Below are 27,335 nucleotides of genomic sequence, written 5' to 3'. Positions count from 1 at the left end.
AGAAACAAGGGCCATTTCCTTTCTTAGATATTCGGACATGAAGTCTTTGACGTGTTAAGGTTATTCATTTTCAACATTACCCTATGACTATGCTTTACTTATGGTTGGGTAGTGATTTCACTATTTGAGACTTGTTAACCCACAATCTATCAATTGCTATATCTCAAACATATTAAGAAAATTTCTAATTCATTATAGACACCAAGTTGATCATATGACTATTGAAAAATCTAAAATTCTACTTCAGCACCACTGTAATTGTCACACCCAAGTAGGTTTCATTACTTACAAGTCAATGCAAGAAAAAAAAAAGCTCTACCAAATATCCATCTTAAGGCAAAAGAGCAATGATATATAACTAAAATATCATGCATACGAGTGCGACAAAAAGCTTGACTATGGGAACATGCAAATAACTCCATCAGGGCTATGAACGCCTACTGATAATGGAGCAATATTTGAGCAATTACAGTCTATAACCTCATCAGAGCTCTCAAGGCTTGCTGGCAATGAGGCTCTATTTAGGATGCTTTTGAAGTTAGAATAATACATGTAGCTAGTCATATAGGATGCTAAGGATCTTTAGTGAACACAAGAGAAGGAATTAACTCATTTGCACACACATGGGCAAATGAAGATCTAAGTTTCAAGAACCAATGAGGAAGTTTTTCGTGTCTCTATTTGTAAATCCTAGTCACTAAGTGTGTTAATTTGGATGTTCCAAGGGACCTTAGAGATTGATTGACCGCTTATCTATGAAAGGTTTTGCACCTCCATTTCAATTGGTGTATTACAAATGTAAAAACAAACACAGTCAACCTTGTTCAAATAGGAAATGTATCTTCATCCTACATATTGCATTCACATAGGTCATGTCAAAAATTCATTTGTCTCCACATATATTCTACAAATCATCATGTCATATAGGTCTGCACACTGGGGGCATAACTGAAAAATCCAAAAAATCATATAAAGTCCCGAAAAAATCCTAAAAATCATAAAAAGTCCTTCAAAATATCAAAAATATTTAAAACCATAAAATCCAAAAAATAATGAAAAAACTTGTAGACACCTAAAAATGGTCAACACCTGCGGAATCATACTTTAACATTTACGCATTGCCTTATTTTACGGTTTTTTGCGTTGCATTAACATTTCTCCTATGATTTGCACTTGGTCTTTATCATTTGCGAGCATTGAGTCCTTCTTCTTCATTCTACATTTATCTCACTCTCAAATTTGGTCTTGTTGACAACAATCTTCAGTCATGATTCTGGTCAATCTTATCTTGTCGCATCAATGTGCATGCTAATTTGTCATCATTTTGGACATCGTCAATCCTAATTAGGGTTTTGTCCTCTTGTCGATCTTTTCATTCTGCTATCGATTTGTCATCGATCATTATCATTTTCAATCTTGTCATTTTGCAATCTATTTTGTCATTGATCCTTGTCTTCTTTTCAATCTTGTCGTTTTGCAATCTATTTTGTCATCGATCCTTGTCTTCTTGTCAATTTTGTCATTTTTGCGATCGATTTGTCATCGATCATCGTCCTTCTCAATTGTGTCAATTTGGATCAATTTGTCATTGTTCCTCATCAATTGGCACATTTATCAATCAAATCATTTTATCACATTGGTCCTTTGTTAATCAGAGTCATGATCAGGTCAATTATCTTTCATCAAGACCTAATTGTCATCCTTGCATTGATAATTCATCTTCTAGGGTTTCATGATTTAATCATTTAACCTTGTTTGTCATTTCTCCCTTTAGGATTAATAAATTATTTATTTATCCTAAGTCTTCTCATTGCAATTAAATGTTCATTTAATTGGCTAATTATTCCTCTTTTTTTGAATTAATTAATAAATGACAAATTATTAATTAATTCACCTAATTTATCTTAATTCCTAATTTTCCTCTTTTTCTAATTTTCTAATTTTCTAATTCCTAATTTAAATTCTCTCCTATTTTTCTCCTAATTTCATGGGAATGACATTTCAATTTGTCATAATTTGTCATAATTGACAATCAATCAATTTTTGACATAGAAATTTGTCATAATTTTGTCATAATTATCAATCAATCAGTTTTGCATAGAAAGTGCATAATTTGTCATAATTTGTCATAATTGACATTTTTGATTTACAATTTCCATTTGAATTGAATCATGCTAATTTGATCATTTCTCCAATTTGTCTATAAATTGGATGAATTTCTTCAATCTCGGCTAATAATCACTTGTTTGAATTACTTTGTCGAATCAATCACGGTTTGAGTATTCTTGTGCCAATGTCAATCTTGCTTTCACATTAGGATTATGCACTCGAAGGTGAGATCCATAAACAAAAGGCTATTTGGAGAAGAAAGAAGGACAATGGAGCCGCATGAAGGAGACATTCGAATCTGCATCTAGTTTGCTTAGTTTTTAGTTTTGAATGTTTTATTTTCATGTCTCTATTGAGTGTGTTAGGATTGATCATTGCAATCTACTTTTGTGATTGAGCTATGACTAATATTGATTTGCTTTGATGATTTTCGATTTCCTAGCTACATTAATTGGTGAACCTGACGTGAACTAACCCCCTAATCATGCTTTTGAGTGCTTTTGAGATGATTTGCAGGTCAAAAACCCAAGAAACAAGGTAGTGTAGTGTTTTCTAGAAACTTATGCGCCTGTGTCAAGCATTTTGTGCCTATGCCAGACATTTTGTGCCTGTGTCAAGGACATTCTATACTTGTGTCAGACATTTTGTGCCTATGTCAGACATTTTGCATCTATGTAGGGCCAGAAACAGAGGTAAAAGACAGTGTTTTTCACTTGCAAATTGTTTTCTTTTGCATTCAGTTTTTTCTTTTTTGGTTTTGTTGGTACTAATTCTCTGTGTAGAACCTTGACATACGCATGAAAAAGATAAAAAATGAAACTACTAACATGCTTTTTGCAGGTTCGATAGTCAAAGACTAAACATATCAAACTTCTGACTTGGTGGTTTTGCAGGTTGCCTTGGACTACAACTAAACTTTGTGTTTGCAATTAATGTTTAGGCACCTAGTATGATTTCTAAATAGGATGGAATGAATATATGTTTTCTTTGATTGTTGAGTTTGACATTGGAGTAGGAGAGTATGCTCTCATCCTTCTTAGGGTGATCAGAAATCCAGTTCTTCAATACCATGCTCATGTTTTTGATTGTGTGTCACCTTTAGAGGGCCTGCCTTCCCGACCATTTGCTTTTGCAAGCAAGTGATAATCATGAGAAGGGAATGACGCAAAGTGAGTATGGCTATAATAACTTGGCATTCTAACTCACTATAAACAAATATGTGATGGGCGAAAGCTTTGAAGGAAGGGTTACGTGGGAATTGTAGTTACAAGGAAAGTGATGACCCTTGGACTCTTTCTCATATCAACATCTAAGTAGGACCTTATGGTCTAAATCATGCTTGCGCGACTACATTTGTTTGGTATCTTGATGGGCTTAATGTCTCAATCATGCTTGTGTGACATCAAGGAGTAACGCTTAACAGAAAACCTTACTAAACACCTTGTATTTAGAGGCCAAAAATCCTTCTAGTTGCTTGAGAAGGACAAGTTCGGATACTTGGAAGAGATACTAAGTTCGCCATGGGGAGATTTCCATGGGGACTGATTCTTGGCTGCCTTGAGAAGTGAGTGCCATGGAGGGGAGCCCGTGGGGTCAAGCATCTATGTATTCTCCTTGAATCCCATAACGATTCTACCTCTCAAGTACCTAATGTCCTTGCCTACCATAAGAAATGTGTGAATGAGCATGATTGTCTTGAGTCTAAGCTGAAATATCTTGTCTTCTTTTCTTGTCAAAAGTTGAATTGCATCTCATTTCAAAAACAAGGCACATTGATTCAAAACAAGGTTAAACCCAAGAGCATTTCATCCAACAAACTTCAAAACACCTTCAAACATGGTTGTCAAACATTTTTCAAAATCTTGTCTCAACATTCATGTCACTTAGATTTAGGTTCATCTTAGGTTTGCATTTTGCAAATTCATTGTCAATTACCAAAGTTAGGTTTCATCTAGGTCATACTCCTTTGCATATCAATAAGGGTCATCCATTTGCATGTGTCCTCTTGCATTAGAGTAATACCATTGTCATACATTCATATTTGCATATCCTAGGTCTCTTCATTAAGCTTAGGTCATTATCATATCATATTAGGGTCATTTGCATAGTAATTGTCCCTTTGCATATAGTGTCAAAACTCAGTTTTGACATACTTGAGTAATCCAAATCTTTGATAAACCCTAAGTCATTGTTAAGAAGTCTAGACTTTATCAAACCTTTTCTCTTTTTGTCATTATTGTCATTTCGTCAAACCTAGCTTAGTATCCAAGCATATAGGGGAGACATTGTTATTTTGTCCTTTTGTCACTTGGTCCTTTTGTCCTTTGAGGTCTAGACATCATTTCAGTTTCTTAAGGGTCTCTTTCTTAGAATTGCATTAATGAGTTTGTCAAAATCTTGGAAAACAACAAAAACATAGGTTGCATTCTTGCCATAGATTGCATTTTCATTTATTTAGTTTGCATTTAGTTGCATATCATACATCATCCTTTTAAAATCAAAATTTCCAAAAATATTGCATTTGCATAGTGACATGTCTATTGAAACAAGGTTCCAAGAACCAATGATGCAACAAAGTTTGACGTATCAACTGACAATGCAATCAAATTTTAATCCAAGGCAATCACAATTATATCCAACCCAACAATAAGGCAATATCGATCAAACTTTTTATGATGAAACAAGTCTCCAAATACAAAAACTAGAGGAGAAACTAGCTCAAGAAACGGAGATATTGGAACAAAGAGTGAAAAACATTGAGAAGAATAGATCACAAATGTCCAAAATGTTTCAAAAATTTCTAGGTCGAAATCCAAAGATTGAGCCAATTGATGTAAGATCTCTTCTTGAACGATTAGACATACCAGCTCTCCTCTCTCAAATAGAGATGATGAAACAATTTCAAGAAAGGAGACAACATCAATTTCAACATTATGTGCCTCCACAACAAGAACAAGAAGGTGTTTACTATCAATCAGATTTTCAACCAATACAACCAATGGTTCAACCAATTGTTCAACATTTACAACCAATACAACCAATGGTCCAATTTCAACAATATGTCCAACCAACTATACAATGTCCACAAATGGTTCAACCAATGGTGGAATATCAATGTCAACAACCACAACCAAACATTCAAACACAAAGGTTGCAACATGCACCAAGCCAAATTTTGAACATGTCAAACCAATCTGATCAACATCTAGTTCGAAATCAAAACATGACATCAAACCAAATTCTTTCCAAACAAGTTCAAATTCCAGATACAACTATGTCAAAACCTCGAAAGAAAGGTGGCTTTATTGCAAGGCTCTTAAGGAACCTACCAAGTGATTTCTTTGAGGAAGATCAAGATAATACAACTATGTCTAGCAATGCCTCATCCCCCAACAAAAAAATTGACTCTCTAGTGGCATCTATCCCTACACCTTTAGAAGTTTCACAAGAACCTTCCATATTGTCCCCATCAAACAATACACCCAAGGATGCAATTATCCAAGAGCTATCCATAATTGATTGCCAAAATAATCCAATTCATGATGCACATCCTTGTCATGTTTCAGAAATACAAGACCCAATGCCACCATGTACTTTATTGCCATTACCTGTTTTAGAGGACCCCATTCAAAGTCCCTCTTCCTCATGTTCAAGCATTGATTCCTTGCTAGAATCCATCAGAAATGTTCAAAGTGCATCCCCTTCATGCCAAATCATTGATTCCTTGTTAGAATCGTCCATGCATATCAAAAGTCCAACCTCATGTCAAGAGGATAATTTAGAGCATGACGAAACATGTCCTAAAGAAAATCAAGATCAAGATCCTGAAACCTTATCATCCCATCCAATTGTTGACCAAGATCCCTCTTCCCCAGACACTCATGATGGTTCCTCTATTCTTGTCCATCCTATCCAAAGTTCTATTGACACTCTATTCCTTGAGCAAGATCAAGATATCCCTATAGCATAGGAAATAGGAAATCATCACAAACATTATAAAAACTAATCTAGCTCAATCAAGAAAACTAAAATGCAATGATCAATCCTAAAACACACTCAATAGAGACATAAAGATAAAACATTCAAAAGTAAATACTATGCAAACCATATGTGGATATGAATGCTTCCTTCATGCGGCTCCATTGATCTTCTTTCCTCTTCAAATAGTTTGGTTGTGGATCTCACCTACAAGTGCACACACATAATTGAAAGCAAGTAGACAAGATTATTGATCAAGAGTACTCGAAATGTGATTGATTAGAAATTCGATAATCTGATTAGGGAAAAAGAATCAAGGGATTTGAGTGAAGAAATTCATCCAATTTATAGATAAATTGGAGAAAAAGATCAAATTAGCATGATAATGATTCGAATGGAAATTCAAATCAAGAATAGCAAAATTATGACATGTGTATGACAAATTGCTATGCAAGGATTTATGACAATTTATGACAATTTATGACAAATTGCTATGCAAAGATTTATGACAATTTATGACAAATTGCTATGTCATTCCCATGAATTTAGGAGAGAAATAGGAGGAAATTGAAATTAAGAATTTAGAAAATTAGAAAATTAGAAAAAGAGGAATTAAGAAAATTAGGAAATTAAGAAATTGATGAAAATTAGGAAATTAGAAAATTGAGAAATGAGGAAATTTAGGAATTAGTGAATTAATTAATACTTTTTCATTTATTATTTAATTCACAAAGAGGGAAAATTGATGAAAGACTAGGAAATTAGGTAAATTAATTAATAATTTATCATTTATTAATTAATTCACAAAAAGAGGAATAATTAGCCAATTAAATGAACATTTAATTGTGACAAGATGACTTAGGATAAATAAATAATTTATTAATCCTAGAAGGAAAATGACAAACAAGGTTAAATGATTAAATCACGAAACCTTAGAAGATGGATTAAGTCTTGATGAAAGATAATTGACTTGATCATGATTCTGATTAACAAAGGACCAATGTGATAAATCATTTGATTGATAAATGTGCCAATTGATGAGGAACAATGACTAATTGATCCAAATCGACATAATTGAGATAGACAACGATCAATGACAAATCTATGACAAATCGATCGCAAAATGACAAGATCGAACATGACAACAACCGATGACAAATCGATCGTTAAACGACAAGATTAAAAAGAGGACAATGATCGATGACAAATCGATCGCAAATCGACAAGATTGATAAGAGGACAAAACCCTAATTAGGATTGACGATGTCCAAAATGATGACAAATGAGCACGCACATTGATGCAATAGGATAAGATCGATTAAAATCATGACTGGAGAGTATTGTCGACAAGACCAAATTTGAGAGTGAGACAACTGAAGAATGTAGAAGAATGACTCGATGTTCGCAAATGATAAAGACCAAGTGCGAATCATAGGAGAAATGTTAATGCAACGCAAAAACCTAAAATGAGGCAATGCGCAAATGTTAAAGTATGACTCCGCAAACGTTGACCATTTTTAGGTGTCTACATTTTGCCCCTCTTTGAGACAATGCAATTTTAAGTGTTGTTTCAAAGAACAATAATAAAAATGCCCCAGACAATAATAATGACATATGCATGCCCCCTCGAGGAATTGGCCAGAAACATGCAGAAAAGAGGCCAATTGATAGATAAAAATGATAGGATCGAACGAATGGACAATCAGATACCGGATGCATGAAGGACAAGCAAATTAAGATGCAAAAGACCATGACCAGCATAAGATGGAGAGGGTGCACATCCATCTATGCACTGACAAAGATCTATAAATGAGACCAAGAGAGTGAAAAATGTTCATTTGCCCTAGATAAAGAGGAGGATTTATTGCTCTGGACAAGGACACTTGCAGATAGATGGTGAACATTCCAATGGTGGATCACCTCAAGGAATGTGTATGCACATTCAGATGACTGGACAATGCAGGAGCAGCGGTATGGATCTCAAAAACCCATGTTTTCAATTTGATGAATTTTGATTGCTTGCGGGACATTGCGGGGCCCACAGGGAGCACAGAAACTAACTTCTGTGCTTGTGTAGGGTGAATCCTGCGCTTGTGTAGGGAGACACAGGTGCAAGTTACATGACACAGGTGCAGGTTCCTTGACACAGGCACAATTATGCATTTGTGACTTAATTTTGGTTTGAAACTGCATGCAAATGATCCGAAAAGGGTAGAATAAGTCAGAATAGATGAAAAACACCCTGATTTGGACATGAAAATGAGGAAATGAAACCCATAGGAGCAAACCCTAATACTAACAAAATATGCCCCTATTGTGATGCAAAGTCGACAGTATCCATTGATCACGCAGGAGAAGCGACCAGACTGCTTCATGCTACGACATAGAGTTAGGAGCATAGACAAAGATACCTTAGCAGGACTGGGGATATACTATGTTACATTCATGCCCAAGATTAGGGCAAACATGGGACTGCTTACTGCATTAGCAGAGCGATGGCATTCGGAGACCTCCTCGTTCCATCTGATGACTGGAGAGGTGACGGTGACACTAGAGGATGTATGGTGTATCCTCCGCATTTTGATTCATGGAGAGATGATAGAGTATGACCCAGTGATAGGGAGAGATGCATTGTGCAGATTGTTTGAGTGTGACGTAGATGATTTGGATATCGTCAAAGGGAGATTGACTGGGAGACCATGGCATCAGAGTATGATCGACGATATGTGGTGATAGTAGTGGTGATAGCATGCCTACTAGCAGGAGACAGATGAGGACATGGATTCCCTATTGGATGGGGAAGAGTGCTAGAGCGGATGGTGATAGAGGGGATGGTGTATGCATGGGGACCATGTGTACTGGCTATGCTATATTTTTAGCTGCATCAGATAGCATATCAGGGAGTTCAGACATTGAGCTGTGGAGTCACATTGTTACAGGTATGGGCATTTGAGCACATAGCCATATGTCGATCGATTACAGATAGACACGTAGTACCAAATCGACCATATGTGTACTGCTATGGGGGAGCACTGAGACAGGGTCCTTTTGGATACATATTATATTGGCGACATGAGCTAGACAGACTGAGAGAGTTCACATGGAGGCCATGTCGTGATTGTCCGGGATGGTCAGATGATAGTGATGAGCTACCATATTGTAGACAGGAGAGGTACCTGATTGGGCGACCAGTGAATCACCAGAGAGTGATTGAGATGTACCTACCAGAAAGAGTTAGATGATAGTTTGGAGAGAGGCAGGATGTACCTAGGAGGACTGCACACTTTGCCTAATCTCATAGAGAGACAAGTCAGTCGGGGAGTATGATTCAGCCACACATAGCATATGTAGACTTTTCATAGCTACAATAGAGACAGTGGGATTGGAGATCAGATGTAGCAGATGCCGGGATGACAGAGGAGTATGAGAGATGGTTTGCATGATGGCAGCCAGTGCCATTGACAGATCTAGATATTCTAGTACCGAGGCGATAGGAGGACTTCCCACTCGCTGGAGAGGAGGATGAAGATGATGAGGATGAGGATGGTGACAAGGATGGTGAGGATGATAATGGGGATGATGAGGATGAGCCAGATTCAGGCGAGCAGGAGGCATTGTAGGATATACCCATAGAGCCAGAGACAGCTAGGACAGAGGAGATGGAGATGTGCAGGGCTACCATAGCGAGTTAGCAGGATCACATTGTGACTTTAGAGAGACAACAGGAGCAGCTCAGAGAAGAGATAACTAGACTCATAGCGGCTCGAGATACAACAATTGCTCAGGCACAGCGAGAGGAACAAAATCACTGAGTATATTGGGTCGATTCGGGATGCCAGTGCACGGGAGATGGCACAGATGCTGGTAGAGACCAGAGAGGAGATACGCCATTGGAGGACACTATATGAGAGTGCAGTTCCAGTAGAACAGAGAGCACCTTCATATCGGGCATGATCAAGGACAAAGAGCAGGGCATGCTCTCGGAGGTCATTGAGCAGCATGGGGGTGAGTGGACCTAGGAGACCACCACAGCCAGGACCAAGAGGGACATCATCCATGAGACATGGCAAGGATGAGGAGGACAGAGGGAGCACCCAGTGACAGAGGCACGTGCTCCTTATGACAGATAGTGGACATTATGTAGTTTGACATTTTTGTAGTTAGCCTGCAGGCCATACTTAGGACAGAAAGTCCAATTTTGTACTCCGATATTATTGTGACATAAGATATGATATGCATCGAGATGATGGGATGCAATGTGTTATGACTTATGTGATTTTCTATGTATGGATGCATTTTTTTATGTGTTTTTGATACATTTATAATATGAAATGGATAAAAGACTTGATATGATGCTTGATGTAATGCAAATGTACTAACCAAATGGATGCAGGATGCAGCATATGTGTGTGGGGAAATCAAAGCACTTAGACCGAATTGACTATCCAAACTATGCAAACCATATGTAGATCATCACAAACATTATATCAAAATACTAATCTAGCCCAATCATGAAAACTAATTGCAATGATCTATCCTAAACACACTCAATAGAGACATAAAGATAAAACATTCAAAAGTAAATACTATGCAAACCACATGCAGATCTGAATGCTTCCTTCATGCGGCTCCATTGTTCTTCTTTCCTCTCCAAATAGTTTTTGTTGTGGATCTCACCTACAAGTGCACACACATGATTGAAAGCAAGTAGGTAAGAAAATTGCTCAAAAGTACTCGAAGCATGATTGATTAGAAATTCGATAATCTGATTAGGGGATTTGATTAAAGAAATTCATCCAATTTATAGACAAATTGGAGAGATGATCAAATTAGCATGATAGTGATTCGAATCGAAATTCAAATCAAGAATAGCAAAGTTATGACAAGTGTATGACAAATTGCTATGCAAGGATTTATGACAATTTATGACAATTTATGACAAATTGCTATGCAAAGATTTATGACATGAATTTGAAATAGAAATAGACATTTAGGAATTTAGGAGAAATTAGAATATTAGGTTAGAAATGATGACTTGGAAATTAGGAAATTGATGAAAATGAGGTAAATTAATTAATAATTTCTCATTCATTAATTAATTTACAAAAGTAGGAGGAATTAATTAGCCAATTAAATAAATATTTAATTGTGACAAGTAGACTTAGGATAAATAAATAAATTATTTAACCTAAAGGGAAGATGACAAACAAGATTAGATGAATAAATCATGAAACCCTAGAAGATGAATTAGGAATGCAAGAATGACAATTAGGTCTTGAGAAAAGATAATTGATGTAGATTCGATTTGATCATGATTCTGAATGATTTGATTGATAAACAGTTGAGATTGATTGACAAATTGACCAATATTGACAAAGAGACCAAATTGATATGTGCCAATTGACATGATTGAAGAGGACAAGGATCGATGACAAATCGATCACAAAATTGAACAGATTGACAAGTTGATAAGAGATTGACAAGATTGACCAAAATCATGACTGAAAATTGTTATCGACAAGACCTAATTCAAAAGCGAGACAAATGAAGAGTGCAGAAGAAGGACTCGATGCTCGCAAATGATAAAGACCAAGTGCGTGACATAGGAGAAATGTTAATGCGATGCAAAAACATAAGATGAGGCAATGCGCAAATGTTAAAGTATGACTCCGCAAGCATTGACCATTTTTAGGTGTCTACATTTTGCCCCTCTTTAAGACAATGCGATTTTAAGCGTTGTTTCAAAGAACAGTAATGAAAATGCCCCAGACAATGACAATGACATATGCATGCCCCCTCAAGGAATTGGCCAGAAACATCTAGAAAAGAGGCCAATTGATCAATAAGAATGATAGGAGACGATAGGATTGAATGGACTGCCAAGACTGACGAAAGAAATGTTAGTAAGATGAAATTAGACAGAGGATAGTTAGAGATGAAGAAAAACTTGCTTTCAGTAATGCACTTTGTAGGTGAGAACCTTTATTTAATGTAGCAAAATGGATGCGTAGCATCATGGCATTGAAGGCCAGAGCTGAAATGCAACCCTTTTTTGCAAAAGACAGACACATCACAGACAAACAATAATCACAACCAAAAAGAAAAGGATCATGAACCATCCCGTTCACTCTAAATCACTCAGTGACATCATCGAGCAACATAGGAACATGATCAAAGATAAATCAATTCCAACAAATCAAACAAACATCTTGATCTTCATTGTCAAAAGTTGAAAGTGCTGATAGGATGATCATGCTGTCTGGTTTCAGGATATGCGATACCCCGTCTAAGATAAGACACAGTCTGGTTTCAAGTATACCACACCCTGTATAAGACCCATGATAGTAGAGACAAGGACAAATGATTTTGAGGTTGATTGATATGACAATTTTGATCAGTTTGAATGTCTAGTTTGAGTGAAAAGTTCATCTGTTAAAGCATGATTTCATTAAAGCACAGTGTATGATTGCGTGTCGTTGGATGTATGCTTAGCGATCTGTCTACGCACAAAGGGGTTATTTATGTTTTGTTTTGCTTTTCAAGATTTTACAATTTTTTTGTTCATTTTTTTAGGACTTTATTTGATTTTTTTGGATTATTTCAGGATGTTAGTCAATTTTTTTTTGAATTACTTCAGGACATTTTTCAATTTTTTTGATTTTTTTCAGGACATTTTTAAATGTTTTTGAGATTTTTTCAGGACATTTTTAAATGTTTTTGAGATTTTTTTCAGGACATTTTTAAATGTTTTTGAGATTTTTTTCAAGACATTTTTAAATGTTTTTGAGATTTTTTTAGGACATTTTTCAAATTTTTTTGGGATTATTTTGCCCCCAGTGTCTAGCAAGGCAAGGAATATGATAGGTGAATAAATAGGCTTGCTGAAATGATGGTGGATAGAGGGAAGACAAAGGCCTTTTATTATGGAGACAATATAGATGCAATTTCCAAGGGCTATTGTGTGATGGGACAAGAGACTGGATATGACAATGTAAAGTAGGAACATGGCATGAGGGACATGTCAAGAGGTTTTTGAAACCATGTTTAAATTTTCCATCCTTATGTCATATCAAGATCAAGGAATGAAAAAGAGTGTATGGATAGTGATAAGATATGGATAGGATAAGCAAGACCAAGAATGGATAAGGGACATGGACTGAAGGTTGAGATTGGCTAAGGGATAGTGGCAGAAAGTTGCAATAAGCTAGGGAATATGGATGAAAGGCTATAATAAGCAAATGGATAAAGACCAAAAGCTATGATAGACTAAAAGCTGCAAACAAGATGCATTATGCTTATGACAATCCTTAGCCTTGTCAAGATCAAAGGTGGAAAGAGGAAATGGACATGAGAGACAATAGGATATGAAGGGTAATGACAGGGGTTCAATAGGATAATGAAGGAGGAAATTTGCCCCCAAGTATGGTGTGCAAGAAGTTCATAAATTAGGCATGATGCCTGTTTGCCAGGTTTTCATCACGGTACTTGCCCAAGGCACCTGTTTGCCAGGTTTTCACCAGTGGACGAATTATTTTTGCTTTACTTTTTTCTTTCTTTTTCTTTTTTCACTTTTTTCACTTTTTTTTTTTTGTTTTTGTTTTTCACTTTTTTCACTTTTTTTTTTTTTTTTCACTTTTTTCACTTTTTTTGTATTTTTTTGACTTTTTCAATAGAAGATGGACACATGATAGGGGATGGAAGAAGGACTCAAGCATATTTTTTGTTTGGATAGTAGCCTTGAAATAAATGGACCATGACCTTTAAAAGTATGCTCAAAGATGTTGGTAGGATAAGGACATGGAAAAAGAGATGAAACTAAGGCAAGGATTTATGTAAAGGATGGGATCAAAAGGATCGAAGGATGGAAAATATGCATTGGATAATGGATAGGGTATTGGAAGAATTGGGCTTCAGTGGATGGAAATGTTGGCAAGATTGACATTGGCACACACCTTGAGGGGTGATGGATTGATGGAGGAAAAATGGATTTTGGATATGGAGATTTTGATGAAGGAATAGCTTGGGATTTTGGGACATAAGGGCCAAAAATGGAAGAAGGAGGTGATGGAGGAACAAATTTGAGAGGTTTGGATGGAGGAATATCAATTTTGGATGCCAAGTTGGATGTTTCTTTAGGCTTTTGTGCTTCAAGGAGCCGCTTAGGGATCCACATGGTTTTTGATTTTTCATGCTTTTGTGGTTCCTTGGAGTGCATTGCTTGCACAAGGGATTTAGGAACCCATATATATTTTGACTTCGCTTTATTTTTCTCAGTGGGCCTTTGTGGCCTTTTGGATATTTCTTTTTCTTTATAGATCATATTGTTCTTTGTTTTGACATGTCGATTATATTGGACATGTTGATCCTTGAATACATGTGGATTTTTAGACTTATGACTTCTATACTTGGCATCCAAATTGCTTAGAGGGGGAAAGGAATGCATGGATGGATAGGAATGAAGTGGACTTCTTTTGGATTGATGAAATTTACTCAAGGATGTGTGCCTTTACTGACCTTGCATAGAGGACGAAGGGATATAAGGACCTAAGATGGATGGAAGGGATGATGGGGAAGGGATATGTTTGGATTTTCAAGGGATGTTGGATTTAGTAGGGGTACCCACGTCTTGAGGAATTTCACTGAGGCCATGACCCTTAACATTTTCTTTGATATGGAGGGGTTCTTTCTCATGAAGATCTACTCCTTTTCCTTTATGAATATCTTGACTTGTAGGATACTCTTTTCTTTGGGAAGAAGACGCGAGTCCATTATGAGGTGGATAAGATATGAGAGAAATAATGAGATCTTGAAGTGGATTGGATTGCACCAAAGTGGAAGAACCCATTATGCATATCGAGGGTTCATGAACATCTTGCACTAACACGTTATAATCATGAAGGGGATTAGGATCATGAGAAGGACTAGGATTGTGTAGTTGACATGGTTCAATGACAGGCTCTTCAAGAGATGGAATGGGAGAAATAATGGGATCATCAAAAGAAATGCAATCTTGGAGTGGATATGCTGGATTAGGACAAGGAGATGGAAGAACAAAAGGATCTTGTGGAGGATCTAAAGGAATGATAGGGTCTTGTGTTGGAAATGAATTTGGAAGGATACTTTGATCTTGACAAGGAGGAAGATCATTGGATTCCTCTTTAAAATTGCTTTGCTCTTGACTTTTAATGGGATCATTAGAAAGGATGGAAGAGATATCTGGATCTTTCTTAGGAAGTGGAATGCCAATGGGATTTGAAAGGACATTTTTTTCCTGAAATGGAAGGGGATCATTTGGGATTGGATGGACTGTGATATCTTGATCTTTCTCGAGGAATGGAGTGTCAATAGGACTTTGGATAGGATGGACAAGAATAGGGGAATCATTGTGAGTGTCTGGGAACATGGGGTCCTAGTCAACAATTGGATGGGATGATAAGGTTTCAAGATCTTGATCTTCATCTATTTCAAGACATGTTTCTTCATGCTCTAAACTATCCTCTTGACATGGGGTTGGACTTTGGATATGCATGGGGGATTCTGACAAGGAAACAATGTTTTGGCATGAAGGAGATGCACTTTGAACATTTGTGATGGATTCTGGCAAGGAATCAATGCTTGAACATGAGGAAGAGGGACTTTGAATGGGGTCCTCTAAAACTAGTAATGGCAATAAAGTGCATGGTTGCATTGGGTCTTGTATTTCTGAAACATGACAAGGATGTGCATCATGAATTGGATTATCTTGGCAATCAATTATGGATAGCCCTTGGATAATTGCATCCTTGGGTGTATTGTTTGTTGAGGACAATATGGAAGGTTCCTACAAAACTTCTAGAGGTGTAGGGATAGATGCCACTGGAGAGTCAATTTGTTTGTAGGGGGATGAGGCATTGCTAGATAGAATTGTATTATTTTGATCTTCCTCAAAGAACTCACTTGGTAGTTTCCTTAAGAGCATTGCAATAAAGCCACCTTTCTTTCGAGGTTTTGACATGATTGGATCTGGAATTTGAACTTGTTTGTGGTTTGATGTCATGTTTTGATATTGGACTTGGTTCAATTGTTCTGACATGTTTGAAACTTGGGTTCGTGTGTGTTGCAACCTTTGTTTTTGAATGTTTGGTTGTTGTTGTTGACATTGATATTCCACCATTGGTTGAACCATTTGTTGACATTGTATAGTTGGTTGGACATATTGTTGAAATTGGACCATTGGTTGTGTTGGTTGCATATGTTGGACAATTGGTTGTGATGGTTGAAAATTTGATTGATAGTAAACACCTTCTTGTTCTTGTTGTGGAGGCACATAATGTTGAAATTGATGTTGTCTCTTTTCTTGAAATTGTTTCATCATCTCTATTTGGGAGAGGAGAGCTGGTATGTCTGATCGTTCAAGAAGAGATCTTACATCAATTGGCTCAATCTTTAGATTTTGACCTGGAAATTTTTGAAACATTTTGGAGATTTGTGATCTATTCTTCTGAATGTTTTTCACTCTTTGTTCCAATATCTCCTCTTCTTGAGCTAGTTTCTCCTCTAGTTTTTGTATTTGGAGACTTTTTTCATCATAAAATGTTTGATCAATATTGCCTTGTTGTTGGGTTGGATAGAATTGTGATTGCATTGTTGGTTGATATGTCAAACTTTGTTGCATCATTGGTGCTTGGAACCTTGTTTCAATAGACATGTCACTATGCAAATGCAATATTTTTGGAATTTTTATTTCAAAGACAATATATGATATGCAACTAAATGCAACCTAAATAAATGAAGATGCAATCTATGGTAAGAATGCAACCTATGTTTTTGGTTGTTTTTCAAGATTTTGACAAACTTTTTGGAACGCAAATCTAAAAAAGAGACCCTTAGGAAATTGAAATGATGTCTAGACCTCAAAGGACAAAAGGACCAAGTGACAAAAGGACAAATGATAAAGTCTCCCCTATATGCTTGGATAGTAAGCTAGGTTTGACCAAATGACAATAATGACATAAAGAGAAAAGGTTTGATAAGGTCTAGACTTCTTAACAATGACTTAGGGTTTATCAAAGATTTGGATTACTCAAGTATGACAAAACCTAGTTTTTGAGACTATATGCAAAGGGAGACCTTAACATGATATGATAATAACCTAAACTTAATGAAGAGACCTAGGGTATGCAAATATGAATGTATGACAATGGTATGACTCTAATGCAACAGGACTCATGCAAAATGGATGACCCTTATTGATATGCAAAGGAGTATGACTTAGGTGAAACCTAACCTTGGTACTTGACAATGAACTTTGCAAAATGCAACCTAGGATGAACCTAAATGTAAGTGACATGAATGTTGAGACAAGATTTTGAACAATATTTGACAACCATGTTTGAAAGTGTTTTGAAGTTTGTTGGATGAAATGCTCTTATGTTTAACCTTGTTTTGAATAAATTTGTCTTGTTTTTGAAATGAGGTGCAATTCAACTTTTGACAAACAAAGAAGACAAGATATTTCAACTTAGACTCAAGACAATCATGCTCATTCACACATTTCTTATGGTAGGAAAGGACATTAGGTACTTGAGAGGTAGACTTGTTATGGGATTCAAGGAGAATACATAGATGCTTGACCCCACGGGCTCCCCTCCATGACACTCACTTCTTAGGGCAGCCAAGCATCAGTCCCCATGGAAATCTCCCCATGGCCAACTTAGTATCTCTTCCAAGTATCCAAACTTGTCCTTCTCAAGCAACTAAAAGGGTTTTTAGCCTCTAAAAACAAGGTGTTTAGTAAGGATTTCTGTTAAGCATTACTCCTTGATGTCACGCAAGTGTGATTGAGACATTAAGCCCATCAAGATACCAAACAAATGTAGTCATGCAAGCACGATTTAGACCATGAGGTCCTACTTAGATGTTGATATGAGAAAGAGTCCAAGGGTCATCACTTCCCAAGTAACTGCAATTCCCACGTAACCCCTCCTTCAAAGCTTTCGCTCATCTGGTATTTTTTAATAGTGAGTTAGAATGCCAAGGTATTCTAGCCATACTCACTTTGGGTCATTCCCTTCTCACGATTTTCACTTGCTTGCAAAAGCAAATGGCCGGGAAGGCAGGCCCTCTAAAGGTGACACACAATCAAAGAAATGAGCATGGTATCGAAGATCTGGATTTCTGATCACCCTAGGAAGGATGAGAGCATACTCTCCTACTCCAATGTCACACTCAACAATCAAAGCAAAAACATGTTCATTCCAACCTATTTAGAAATCACTAGGTGCCTAAAAATTAATTGCAAACACCAAGTTTAGTTGTTTCTCCAAGGCAACTTGAAAAACCCAAGTTAGAAGTTTGATATGCTTAGTCTTTGACTATCAATTCTACATAAAAAATGTTAGTAGTTTCATTTATTGCCTTTGTCATGCATATGCCAACGTTCTGCATAGAGAATTAGTACCAACAAAACCAAAAAAGTAGAAACAAAATGCAAAAGAAAACAACTTGCAAGTGAAAAACACTGTCTTTTACCTCTGTTTCTAGACTTTACACAGGCGTAGAAGTCATGACATAGGCACAAAAGTCATGACACAGGTGCAAAAGTCTTGACACAGGCGCATAAGTCATGACACAGGCACAAAAGTCATGACACAGGCGCAAAAGTCTTGACACAGGCGCAGAAGTCATGACACAGGTGCAGAAGTCTTGACATAGGCGTAGAAGACATGACACAGGCATAGAAGTCATGACACAAGCATAGGTTGCTTGACACAGGCGCAAGTTGTCTTACACAGGCGCAGAAAGTCCCCAGAAAACCTGCACTACCCTGTTTTTGGTTTTTTGACCTGCAAATCAACTCAAAAGCACTCAAAAACACAGTAAAGGGGTTAGATGGTTAGTGTTCACGTAGGGTTCACCAATTAATGTAGCATAGGAAATAGGGAATCATCACAAATATTATATCAAAACACTAATCTAGCCCAATCACGAAAACTAATTGCAATGATCTATCCTAAACACACTCAATAGAGACATAAAGATAAAACATTCAAAAGTAAATACTATGCAAACCATATGCAGATCTGAATGCTTCCTTCATGCGGCTCCATTGTTCTTCTTTCCTCTCCAAATAGTTTTTGTTGTGGATCTCACCTACAAGTGCACACACATGATCGAAAGCAAGTAGGTAAGAAAATTGCTCAAAAGTACTCAAAGCGTGATTGATTAGAAATTCGATAATCTGATTAGGGGATTTGATTAAAGAAATTCATCCAATTTATAGACAAATTGGAGAGATGATCAAATTAGCATGATAGTGATTCGAATAGAAATTCAAATTAAAAATAGCAAAGTTATGACAAGTGTATGACAAATTGCTATGCAAGGATTTATGACAATTTATGACAATTTATGACAAATTGCTATGCAAAGATTTATGACATGAATTTGAAATAGAAATAGACATTTAGGAATTTAGGAGAAATTAGAAAATTAGGTTAGAAATGATGACTTGGAAATTAGGAAATTGATGAAAATTAGGTAAATTAATTAATAATTTCTCATTCATTAATTAATTTACAAAAGTAGGAGGAATTAATTAGCTAATTAAATAAATATTTAATTGTGACAAGTAGACTTAGGATAAATAAATAAATTATTTAACCTAAAGGGAAGATGACAAACAAGATTAGATGAATAAATCATGAAACCCTAGAAGATGAATTAGGAATGCAAGAATGACAATTAGGTCTTGACAAAAGATAATTGATGTAGATTCGATTTGATCATGATTCTAAATGATTTGATTGATAAACAATTGAGATTGATTGACAAATTGACCAATATTGACAAAGAGACCAAATTGATATGTGCCAATTGACATGATTGAAGAGGACAAGGATCGATGACAAATCAATCGCAAAATTGACGAGATTAACAAGTTGATAAGAGATTGACAAGATTGACCAAAATCATGACTGAAAATTGTTATCGACAAGACCTAATTCGAAAGTGAGACAAATGAAGAGTGCAGAAGAAGGACTCGATGCTTGCAAATGATAAAGACCAAGTGCATGACATAGGAGAAATGTTAATGCGACACAAAAACATAAGATGAGGCAATGCGCAAATGTTAAAGTATGACTTTGCAAGTGTTGACCATTTTTAGGTGTCTACAATCCCAGTCCATCCAATCCCAAATGATCCCCTTCCATTCCAAGAACATAATATCTTTCAAATCCCATTGACATTCCACTTCCTAAACAAGATCAAGATATTGCTTCCATAACTTCCGATGATCCCATTAAAAATCAAGAGCAAAGCACCTTTAAAGAGGATTCCAATGATCTTCCTCCTTGTCAAGATCAAAGTATTCCTTCAGATCCTCCATAAGATCCACTTGTTCCTCCATCTCCTTGTCTTAATGCTCCATATACACTCCAAGATCGTATTTCTTTTGATGATCCCATTATTTCTCCCATTCCATCTCTTGAAGAGCCTATCATTGAACCATGTCCACTACACAATCCTAGTCCCCCTCATGATTCTAACATGGTGCAAGATGTTCATGAACCCTTGACATGCATAATGGGTTCTTCCACTTTGGTACAATCCGATCCACTTCAAGATCTCATTATTTCTCTCATATCATATCCACCTCATAATGGACTCGCATCTTCTTCCCAAAGAAAAGAGTATCCTACAAGTCAAGATATCCATAAAGGCAAAGAAGATCTTAAGGGTCATGTCTACACAACTCACTCTCAAGACATTGGTATCCCTCCATCAAAATCCAAACATATCCCTTCCCCATCATCCCTTCCATCCATCTTAGGTCCTTATATCCCTACGTCCTATATGCAAGGTCAGCAAAGGCACACATCCTTGAGTAAATTTCATCCATCCAAAAGAACTCCATTTCATTCATATCCATGCATGCATTATTTTCCCCCTCCAAGAATTTTGGATGCCAAGTGTAAAAGTCATAAGTCTAAAAATCCACATGTATTCAAGGATCAACATGTCCAATATAATCGACATGTCAAAACAAAGAACAATATGATCTATAAAGAGAAAAATATATCCAAAAGGCCACAGAGGCCCACTGAGCAAAAAAAAGCAAAGTCAAAATATATATGGGTTCCTAAATCCCTTGTGTTAGCAATGCACTCCAAGGAACCACAAAAGCATGAAAAATCAAAAACCATGTTGATCCCTAAGCGGCTCCTTGAAGCACAAAAGCCTAAAGAAACATCACAATTGGCACCCAAAGTTGCTATTCCTCCATCCAAACCTTCCAAGTCTATCCCTCCACCACCTTCTTCATCCATTTTGGGCCCTTATGTCCCAAAATCCATAGCCTTTCCTTCGTTAAAATCTCAATATCCAAAATACATCTTTCCTCCATTAGTCCATCACCCCTCAAGGTGTGTGCCAATGTCGATCTTGCCTTCATTTCCATCGACTAAAGCCCAATTCTTCCAATACCCTACCTATTATCCAATGCATATTTTCTATCCTTCCATCCCTTTGATCCAATCCTTTGCATAAATCCTCACCTTAGTTTCATCTCTTTTTCCATGTCCTTATCCTACCAACGTCTTTGAGCATGCTTTTAAAGGTCATGGTCCATTTTTTTTTCAAGGCTACTATCCAAACAAAAAGATGCTTGAGTCCTTATTCCATCCCCTATCATGTGTCCATCTTCTATTGAAAAAGTCAAAATACAAAAGCAAAAAAAGTGAAAAAAAAAGAAAGAAAAAAGTAAAGCAAAAATAATTCGTCCATTGGTGAAAACCTGGCAAATAGGCACCTTGGGCAAGTACCGGGATGAAAACCTGGCAAATAGGTGTCATGTGTAATCTATGAACTTCTTGCATACTGCACTTGGGGGCAGGTTTTATCCTATCATATCCTTTTGTCCTTCATTGTTCCATTATCCTATCGAACCCCTGTCATTATCCTCCATTATCCTATTGTCCCTCATGTCCATTTCCTCTTTCCACCTTTGATCTTGACAAGGCTAAGAATCTTCATGAGCATCATGCATCTTGTTTGCAGCTTTTAGTCCATCATAGCTTTTGGTCATTTATCCATTTTCTTATTATAACTTTTCATCCATATTCCTTGGCTTATTGCAACTTTTTGCCACTATCTTGTATCCTATCCCAACCTTCAGTCCATGTCCTTTATCCATTCTTGGCCTTGCTTATCCTATCCATATCTTATCACTATCCATACACCTTTTCTATCCCTTGATCTTGATCTGACATAAGGACGTGAAATTTAAACATGGTTTCAAACACCTCTTGACATGTCCCTCATGCCATGTCATTGCTTTACATTGTCATATCCAGTCTCTTGTCCCATCACGCAATAGCCCTTGAAAATTGCATCCGTATTGTCTCCATAATAAAAGGCCTTTGTCTTCCCTCTATCCACCATCATTTCAGAAAGCCTATTTATTCACCTGTCATATTCCTTGCCTTGCTAGACACTGGGGGCAAAATCCAAAAAAATGAAAAATGTCCTGAAATAATTCAAAATCAAAAAAATTGAAAAATGTCCTGAAATAATTCAAAAAAATTGAAAAATGTCTTGAAAAAATCAAAAAAATTGAAAAATGTCCTGAAATAATTCAAAAAAATTGAAAAATGTCTTGAAATAATCCAAAAAAAAAATCAAATATTGTCTTGAAAAAATCTCTAAAAAAAATTGAAAAATGTCCTGAAAAAAAAATCTCTAAAAAATTGAAAAATGTACTGAAAAAATCCCTAAAAAGTCAAATAAAGTCCTGAAAAAATGAACACAAAAACAAAAAAAAATTTCTCAAAAATATTAAAATCCAAAAACAAGCATTTTGCAATAAATGATTCCCTTTGTGCATAAGACAAATCACTGAGCATCCATCCAACAACAATTAATCACAACATTGCACTTTAATGCAATCATGCATTAACAGATGAACTTTTTCAATCAAACGAGACATTCAAACTGATCAAAATTGTCATATCAATCAACGTCAATATCATTTGTCCTTATCACTAATATCATGGGTCTTATACAGGGTGTGGTATACTCGAAACCAGATTGTGTCCTGTCTTAGACGAGGTACCGCATGTCCTGAAACTAGACAACATGATCATCCTATTAGCACTTTCAACTTTTGACAATGAAGATCAAGATGTTTGTTTGATTTGTTGAAATTTGTGCATCTTATCTTTTTACTGATTTATCTTTGGCTTTGGTCATGTTCCTATGTTTCTCGATGATGTCACTGAGTGATTTAGAGTGACCCGGATGGTTCATGGTCCTTTTCTTTTTTGTTGTGATTGCTGTTTGTCTGCGATGTGTCTGTCTTTTGCAAAAATGGTTGCATTTCAGCTCTGGCCTTCAATGCCATGATGCTATGCATCCATTTTTCTACATTAAAATAAAGGTTCTCACCTACAAAGTGCATTATTGAAAGCAAGTTTTTCTTCATCTCTAACTGTCCTCTGTCTCATTTTCTTTGTCTCTAACATTTCTTTCGTCAGTTCAGATAGTCAGCTCGGTCTAGTGCTCCGATTTACAAAAACATATGCTGCATCCTGCATCCATTTGGTTAGTACATTTGCATTACATCAAGCCTCACATCAAGCATTTTATCCATTTCATATTATAAATGTATCAAAAACAAATCAAAATGCATCCATAAATATTCCACAATAAACAGTGCATAAGTCATCCATACATAGAAAATAACATCAGTCATAACACATTGCATCCCATCATATCGATGCATATCATATCATATGTCACAATAATATCGGAGTACAAAATTGGACTGTCTGTCCTAAGTATGGCCTGTAGGCTGACTACAAAATATCACACTACATAATGTCCAACTACATCTGTCTATCATATGGAGCATGTGCCTATGTCACTGGGTGCTCCCTCTGTCCTCCTCATCCCTGCCATGTCTCGTGGATGATGTCCCTCCTGGTCTTGGCTATGGTGGTCTCATAGGTCCACTCACCCCCATGCTGCTCAATGACCTCCAAGAGCGTTCCTTGCTCTCTATCCTCAATCGTGCCCAATATGAATCTGCTCTCTTCTCTGGTGGAACTGCACTCTCATATAGTGTCCTCCAATGGCGTATCTCCTTTCTGGTCTCTACCAACATCTGTGCCATCTCCCATGCACTGGCATCCCTAATCGACCCAATATACTCAGTGACTCTCTTTTCTTCTCGTTGTGCCTCAGCTATCACTGTATCTCAATCCGTTGTGAGTCCGGCTATCTCCTCTCTGAACTGCTCATGCTCTCTCTCTAAAGTTGCAATATGATCATGCTGACTCGCTATGGTAGCCCTACACATCTCCATCTCCTCTATGTTAGCTATCTCTGGCTCTATGGGTATATCCTGCAATGCCTCCTGCTCATCTGAATCTGGCTCATCCTTGTCATCCCCATCCTCATCTCCATCCTTGTCATCCCCCTCATCCTCATCCCCACCCTCATCCTCCTCATCCTCATCATCTCCCTCCTCCTCTCCTATGAGTGGGAAGTCCTCTTGTCTCCTGGGTACTGGAATGTCCGGATCTATTAATGGCACTGGCCATTGTCGTGCAAACCATTGCTCATACTCCTTTGTCATCCCAACATCTGCCACATCTGATCTCCAATCCCACTATCTCTGTTGTAGCTGTGTGAAGTCAGCATATGCTATGTGTGGCTGAATCATACTCCTCCACTGACTCATCTCTCTGTGAGATCGGGCAAAGTGTGCAGTCCTCCTAGGTACATCCCGCCTCTCTCCAAACTGTCATCTGACTCTTTCCGGCAGGTACATCTCAATCACTCTTTGGTGATTCACTGGTCGCCCAATCAGGTACCTCTCCTATCTGCAATACGGTAGCTCCTCACTGTCATCTGACCATCCCAGGCAATCACGATATGGCCTCCATGTGAACTCTCTCAATCTATCTAGCTCATGTCACCAATACAATATGTATCCAAAAGGACCCTGTCTCAGTGCTCCCTCATAGTAGTACACATATGGTCGGTGTGGTACTACCTATCTCTCTACAATCGGTTGACATATGGCTATGTGCTCAAATGCCCATACCTATAACAGTGTGACTCCACAACTCAAAGTCTGCACTCCCTGATATGCTATCTGATGCAACTAAAAATACAGCATAGCCAGTACACATGGTCCCCATGCGTACACCATCCCCTCTGTCACCATCCGCTCTAGCACTCTTCCCCATCCAATTGGGAATCTATGTCCTCTTGACCAAAATTAGGGTTTACACTGCACAATTATGCCTGTGTGATGATTCCTACATCTGTGTCACATAACCTGTGCCTGTGTCCCCTACACAAGCGCAAAAGACCCTACGCAAGCACAAGATTCGCCCTACACAAGCGGAGAAGTAAGTTTCTGCCTTTCCTGTGGGCCCCACAATGTCCCGCCAGCAAGTCAAATTCATGAAATTGAAAATATGGGTTTTTGAGATACATACCGCTGCTCCTGCATCGTTCGGTCATTTGTACATGCGTACACATTCTCTGAGGTGGTCTACCCTTGGAATGTTCACCATCTCTTTGCAAGAGTCCTTTTCCGGAGCAACAAATTCTCCTCTTTGGATAGTGCAAATGAGCAATTTTCACTCTCTTTGCCTCCTTTATAGATCTTTGTTAGTGCATAGATGGATGTGCACCCTCTCCATCTCATGTTGGTCACGGTCTTTTGTGTCTTCTTTTGTTTGTCCTTCGTGTATCTGATCTCCGATTGTCGGTCCATTCGATCCTATCATTTTTATCGATCAATTGGCCTCTTTTCTACATGTTTCCGACCAATTCCTCGAGGGGGCATGCATATGTCATTGTCATTGTCTGGGGCATTTTCATTATTGTTCTTTCAAACAATGCTTAAAATCACATTGTCTCAAAGAGGGGCAAAATGTAGACACCTAAAAATGGTCAACGCCTGCGGAATCATACTTTAACATTTACGCATTGCCTTATTTTAGGGTTTTTTGCATCACATTAACATTTCTCCTATGATTTGCACTTGGTCTTTATCATTTGTGAGCATCAAGTCCTTGTTCTTCATTCTTCATTTATCTCGCTCTTGAATTTGGTCTTGTCAACAACAATCTTCACTCATGATTTTGGTCAATCTTATCTTGTCGCATCAATGTGCGTGCTAATTTGTCATCATTTTGGACATCGTCAATCCTAATTAGGGTTTTGTCCTCTTGTCGATCTTGTTGTTTTGTGATCGATTTTTCATCGATCGTTATCATTTTCAATCTTGTCATTTTGCAATCTATTTTGTCATTTATCCTTGTCTTCTTTTAAATCTTGTCGTTTTGCAATCTATTTTGTCATCGATCCTTGTCTTCTTGTCAATTTTGTCATTTTTGCGATCGATTTGTCATCGATCGTTGTCCTTCTAAATCATGTCAATTTGGATCAATTTGTCATTGTTCCTCATCAATTGGTGCATTTATCAATCAAATCATTTTATCACATTGGTCCTTTGTTAATCAGAGTCATGATCGGGTCAATTATCTTTCATCAAGACCTAATTGTCATCCTTGCATTGCTAATTCATCTTCTAGGGTTTCATGATTTAATCATTTAACCTTGTTTGTCATTTCTCCCTTTAGGATTAATAAATTATTTATTTATCCTAAGTCTTCTCATCACAATTAAATGTTCATTTAATTGGCTATTTATTCCTCTTTTTGTGAATTAATTAATAAATGACAAATTATTAATTAATTCACCTAATTTATCTTAATTCCTAATTTTCCTCTTTTTCTAATTTTCTAATTTTCTAATTCCTAATTTCAATTCTCTCCTATTTTTCTCCTAATTTCATGGGAATGACATTTCAATTTGTCATAATTTGTCATAATTGACAATCAATCAATTTTTGACATAGAAATTTGTCATAATTTTGTCATAATTATCAATCAATCAATTTTGCATAGAAAGTGCATAATTTGTCATAATTTGTCATAATTGACATTTTTGATTTACAATTTCCATTTGAATTGAATCATGCTAATTTGATCATTTCTCCAATTTGTCTATAAATTGGATGAATTTCTTCAATCTCGACTAATAATCACTTGTTTGAATTACTTTGTTGAATCAATCACGCTTTGAGTATTCTTGTGCCAATGTCAATCTTGCTTTTACATTAGGTTTATGCACTCGAAGGTGAGATCCACAAACAAAAGGCTATTTGGAGAAGAAAGAAGGACAATGGA

Source organism: Cryptomeria japonica, chromosome 5 (genome assembly GCF_030272615.1).
Source record: "Cryptomeria japonica chromosome 5, Sugi_1.0, whole genome shotgun sequence".
Classification (NCBI taxonomy): Eukaryota; Viridiplantae; Streptophyta; class Pinopsida; order Cupressales; family Cupressaceae; genus Cryptomeria; species Cryptomeria japonica.
Note: the sequence above shows the minus strand (reverse complement) of the source record.